The sequence below is a fragment of the Polypterus senegalus genome, chromosome 8, assembly GCF_016835505.1.
Source record: "Polypterus senegalus isolate Bchr_013 chromosome 8, ASM1683550v1, whole genome shotgun sequence".
Taxonomy (NCBI): Eukaryota; Metazoa; Chordata; class Cladistia; order Polypteriformes; family Polypteridae; genus Polypterus; species Polypterus senegalus.
The window spans coordinates 165,038,025-165,044,024 of NC_053161.1; the positions used below are offsets into that span (position 1 = coordinate 165,038,025).

At 42.8% G+C, this 6,000-nt stretch overlaps 1 protein-coding gene across 2 annotated transcripts in view; it reads right to left on the reverse strand.

Annotated features, from left to right (window-relative positions):
• The window catches only part of LOC120533272 (gastrula zinc finger protein XlCGF57.1-like), a 42,613-nt gene extending 36,862 nt beyond the window's left edge, over positions 1 to 5,751 (reverse strand). For both annotated transcript variants that reach the window (XM_039760082.1, XM_039760081.1), the window contains exon 1: positions 5,633 to 5,751. The gene's annotated coding sequence lies outside the window, so the exon portion shown is untranslated. The remainder of the gene's footprint in view (positions 1 to 5,632) is intronic.
• Positions 5,752 to 6,000: the final 249 nt, after the last annotated feature.

Here is a 6,000-nt window from a genome sequence, read left to right on the forward strand (position 1 = left end):
GCCTTCTCCCTACCCAAGAGACCTCCTGTGCATTCCGATGCGACTTTGGGAACGGAGTTTCACCTCAGAAAAACCTAATTATCCTTTACATTCCTCACATTTGCACATTCCTGATCCTGAGTTAATAAAAACTGGTAGCCTTTTAATTAATCAATCCTCATCATTAAGTTAGGATCAGGGTGAGAAACTGAACTGCTCAATTAATAATTACTTGTTGCACCAGCATCCCATAAGGCTAAAATCATGCGTGTTGTTGCTTTCTGACACAGCTGCCTATCTTCACTGATGAGAACTAAGCTGTGAACAGCCTTGAGCAGACAAGCACAGTGCTTCCTGTCCGCTTGGAAGAAAGAGAAAATCCAAGCCTTTAGCAATGAACTCTTATATACCGTAGTAAGTAAATTATTACACAGACTCATGAAGCAGTGTTGACATGTAGATTTAAATCCTTTGTCTAAACACATGTAAACGTGCCAACGTGAAAGCCTGTAAAAGCGGGCAGCTGCACTATTATACTCAGCCTCACACTATCACCTACAGTGGTGTGAAAAACTATTTGCCCCCTTCCTAATTTCTTATTCTTTTGCATGTTTGTCACACAAGATGTTTCTGATCATCAAACACATTTAACCATTAGTCAAATATAACACAAGTAAACACAAAATGCAGTTTTTAAATGATGGTTTTTATTATTTAGGGAGAAAAAAAAATCCAAACCTACATGGCCCTGTGTGAAAAAGTAATTGCCCCCTTGTTAAAAAATAACCTAACTGTGGTGTATCACACCTGAGTTCAATTTCCATAGCCACCCCCAGGCCTGATTACTGCCACACCTGTTTCAATCAAGAAATCACTTCAATAGGAGCTGCCTGACACTGAGAAGTAGACCAAAAGCACCTCAAAAGCTAGACATCATGCCAAGATCCAAAGAAATTCAGGAACAAATGAGAACAGAAGTAATTGAGATCTATCAGTCTGGTAAAGGTCATAAAGCCATTTCTAAAGCTTTGGGACTCCAGCAAACCACAGTGAGAGCCATTATCCACAAATGGCAAAAACATGGAACAGTGGTGAACCTTCCCAGGAGTGGCCGGCCGACCAAAATTACCCCAAGAGCGCAGAGACGACTCATCCGAGAGATCACAAAAGACCCCAGGACAACGTCTAAAGAACTGCAGGCCTCACTTGCCTCAATTAAGGTCAGTGTTCACGACTCCACCATATGAAAGAGACTGGGCAAAAATGGCCTGCATGGCAGATTTCCAAGATGCAAACCACTGTTAAGCAAAAGAACATTAGGGCTCGTCTCAATTTTGCTAAGAAACATCTCAATGATTGCCAAGACTTTTGGGAAAATACCTTGTGGACTGATGAGACAAAAGTTGATCTTTTTGGAAGGCAAATGTCCTGTTACATCTGGCGTAAAAGGAACACAGCATTTCAGAAAAAGAACATCACACCAACAGTAAAATATGGTGGTGGTAGTGTGATGGTCTGGGGTTGTTTTGCTGCTTCAGGACCTGGAAGGCTTGCTGTGATATATTGAACCATGAATTCTACTGTCTACCAAAAAATCCTGAAGGAGAATGTTCGGCCATCTGTTCGTCAACTCAAGCTGAAGCGATCTTGGGTGCTACAACAGGACAATGACCCAAAACACACCAGCAAATCCACCTCTGAATGGCTGAAGAAAAACAAAATGAAGACTTTGGAGTGGCCTAGTCAAAGTCCTGACCTGAATCCAATTGAGATGCTATGGCATGACCTTCAAAAGGCGGTTCATGCTAGAAAACCCTCAAATAAAGCTGAATTACAACAATTCTGCAAAGATGAGTGGGCCAAAATTCCTCCAGAGCGCTGCAAAAGACTCATTGCAAGTTATCACAAACGCTTGATTGCAGTTATTGCTGCTAAGGGTGGCCCAACCAGTTATTAGGTTCAGGGGGCAATTACTTTTTCACACAGGGCCATGTAGGTTTGGATTTTTTCTCCTAAATAATAAAACCATCATTTAAAAACTGCATTTTGTGTTTACTTGTGTTATATTTGACTAATGGTTAAATGTGTTTGATGATCAGAAACATTTTGTGTGACAAACATGCAAAAGAATAAGAAATCAGGAAGGGGGCAAATAGTTTTTCACACCACTGTATTTGTCAGCGCCAAGGCCAAGCGCTAGGAATGGGAGCAGGCGGCTTTCTCCTAAAGAGAGGGAAAACACAAGCCTGTAATAATCAACTGTTAAACTCTTGTATAACTCGAAGCCAGCTTTGCTTTAATTAATCACCTGAGGAATTGAAAAGTCTTCAGAATGCCATTATAACATATTTAAACGTATATGTGCTAATGTGGAATCCTGCTTAGTTTTCTCCAGATCGGGCGTCTGGGAACGTGTTTAGTCTTCTGTCAGCTAAAGGCCCAGCAGCTATTTTCTCAAAACAAAGTCTGTTTATCTCTCGGAGAACAAAATATCTTTGATTCACTGAGGCTTGAAACATAACAACTGAAGAGAGACAGGCAGGCGCTGCAAAAGACAGGACCCTAACACTAAAATCAATTGGGGCCGTTAAAGCTACTTTTAAAAGCTAGTAACTCTAAAACGAATAATAAGGGGCGGCACAGTGGCGCAGTGGTAGTGCTGCTGCCTCGCAGTTAGGAGACCCGGGTTCGCTTCCCAAGTCCCCCCTGCGTGGAGTCTGCATGTTCTCCCCGTGTCTGCGTGGGTTTCTTCCCACAGTCCAAAGACATGCAGGTTAGGTGCATTGGTGATCCTTAATTGTCCCTAGTGGGTGTGGGTGTGTCCTGTGGTGGGCTGGCACCCTGCCCGGGATTTGTTCCTGCCTTGCACCCTGTGCTGGCTGGGTTTGGCTCCAGCAGACCCTGTGTTAGGATATAGCGGGTTGGACGATGACTGACTGACTAATAATAAGGCGCATTGATTCTTAATCTTAAAATTCTCATCTGCCCACTTTTGCAGGTTTTCACGTCAGCACATTTATATGTTTTAGATAGCATTTAAGTCTATAATATGTCAACGTTACTTCATGAATCAATACATAATCAGGTTACAGTAAAATGTATCATGCCAGCTGGCCTTACTGTGTAAGATTGAATTGTTAAAGGCGTGGATTTGTCTTTCTGCCTAGCAGTTAGGAAGCACTATGCTTGTTTGCTCAAGGCCATCCACAGCTTGGCCCTTCTCAGTAAGGCTGCGGGCTGCACTTACCGGCACAGCTTGCCTAGGATTTTAGTCTTAAGGGATGCTGGTCCAACAAGCAATTATTAACTGAGCAGTTCAGTTTCTGACTTAGTGGAGAGAACTGATTAACTGAAACGCCACCAGTTTTTACTAGCTGAAGATTAGGAATGTAAAAGATGGTTAGGTGACGGTCATCTCTGGGCCAGGCGACAGGTACAACCTTCAAGTCGAGATGATTGATCTGAAAAGATTTGTGATTATTAGGGGAAAGTCTACAAGACCAGGTAACTGTTATGGAAAAAGGTACAGAACGAGGTCATTATTATGAAAATAACGTGAAGTGGAAGATGAGAAAAATGTAGGAAGCAGAGATGTGTGGTGATTCGAATTGGAGATAAATATGAGCCACACCCGGACTACTGGCCTCACATCATTGAACTGAGAGCTGTGCTATGATTTTATATGCTGTGCAATAAAGTCTCATCTGACTGCCTAGCTAAAAAGTCTGCGTGTTGTTTCTGAAGAAGTGCTCTCCACAACACTGGACAGTCTGATTGCAGTGAAAGGACTTCATAATTAGAAAAACAGACGCACATTTCTTAATGTTTTAATCCCAAATTTAAAGAGAACTAAAATTTACACTCTCACTGAACAAGTGTAGTAAAATACCCAGTAAACCAGCAATGTTGTGCAATTTTAATTATTGTACTCATCTCCTAACCTCCTAATTTAACTATTTGCTAATATGAACTGATTCTATCCACATCCATAACATCAATGTTAGTGAAGACTCACTAAGACTCATGTATGAAAGAGGAAATAGGCATCAGCAGAGGGTTTACAAAATTAAAGATCTGAACAAGGGGGGCTTAATGACAGAGGACCACAGCTAAATGGTAAAAGTCATGATGAACGTTTACAGGCTTCACAATAAAATCTCTAAAGCAGAACTTTATTACGGTTTTCAGCAACTCAAACCCCAGTGTTACGTTTATCAGCTTGTGGAAGTACATGTTTCATGCAAACACACATTATCATAAACAGTTTAGTTAATTAACACAGTAATAAACTCCTATTAAATAGCAGCACCTCCCTGTACTGCAACCTTGGCATGGTGGAGGCCTTGTGTGCCTCAGTCTTCCTTAGAGCTCCATTGTCTGGAGATTTCGGGTCCTGATGGACCAGTTTGCCATGGGTAACCAAAAGGGGAGGGGCCAGACTAAGAACAGCCCATTTTTTACCTTCATGAATATTCTAATTATATAAAAGTGGGTCTTGCCCAGAAGATGGATGCCAGTCCTGACAGTGGTGTTCACCTAAGAGTGACACATGGGGTGACCCACACAGCCTGGCTGGGCTCTGCATTATAAAGCTATTTGCTAGATGCGACTTAGTTAACATCTCACCACCATGTAACAGTACAAAACAAACACAAATAGACATTATTGGGATTTTTGATGAAAAGGGCAGGAGCCAGCTGTAGACTATTACAGGGTACACTTGCGTTCAAGTTCACGGCCACACCAGGCTGTTAGATTTGCTAGGCCACTAAACCTGGGCAGGTTAAGAGAAGTGGAGAAAATTAGGATAAAAGAACAGACATGGAAACTGCATAGAGAACAGAAAGAGATTCAGATTCAGCCTGCTGGAACTGTGAGGCAGTAACACAAACCACAAATCTCTATTAGCTTCTCTAATACTCACTAACAGACATCACTGGTTTGGTTTTAGCACTGAAATACGGGACTCTTGTCATATTTGATACAAGTTAAAAAGAAAAGGGAAAAAAGACACACATTTAAGTGTCCATCCATGCAATGCATGTAAATGTTTGCTGTATGTAGTTTTGAGGCCGTGTGTGTAAATACAGATACTGATGGCCATCCTTTGCCAGTTATTAACATACAATTCATACTCCAAAGGGCAGCCCTTCAGTTTTCTGTCACTATATCCTAGTATTCGTTCTTAGCTCACATTCCCTAAGACGGCCATGGACTCCAGTAAAAGAGAAAAGCGAACTAAACAAAAACAGATCAGACGGGTAAAGACCGAGTGACACCTCACTGCTGTTTAAACGGCCGGCCTGTCACCAGCTCACCGATTGTCTTTGAACTGAACACCGCGGAATGACGAAGGAGAACCAAAAGCAGAAATCAAAGCGCCATGCGTACGGAATATCCGTCTCCTCGAGTTCGGCGATTTGAGAAGAAAACGACAAAAAGAATACCCAGAAAGGAATGGATAGGAGCCGGCGGTGTGTCCGGGTGATCTGAAGTAAAAACGGGACTCAACCACGTGAAGTGAACCACAGATACCAATGAACAGCAACAGCACGCAGGTGGCCACAGGGGGATTCACTCGCGGTAATTCTGAGTAGAGCGAATGAAAACTCACATAGTCATAAAGTGTGTCTCCATAACCCAGAACACTTACCGTCTGTCTCTCGGCGTTAGGGTTCTTTCTGAACTCGTTCACACTTCTGCATCACTCAACAACACTCCTCCTTCCTGTAGTGTTTGACAACGCGAGGCAGAGGCTGCAGCAGCTGCGTGGCTTCAGCATCTGTCTCCATGGATGACGTCAGCCTGAGGCCGCCATAGGTTCACGTGACAGCTGAGCGACAATGCGCTGGAGATGGAGAGAGGCTGGGTGGCTCAGTGTCTGGCTGCCTTAATGGAGCCTATTAAACCAACGGAGTCAATACAGGAGCTGCGTTAGTTTGTGGCTGCCACAGACCTATTGTTTTGTGAAAACTCTAAGGCTGTGGTCTACCCATGGACTGAGTATTTTTTTTAATTAGG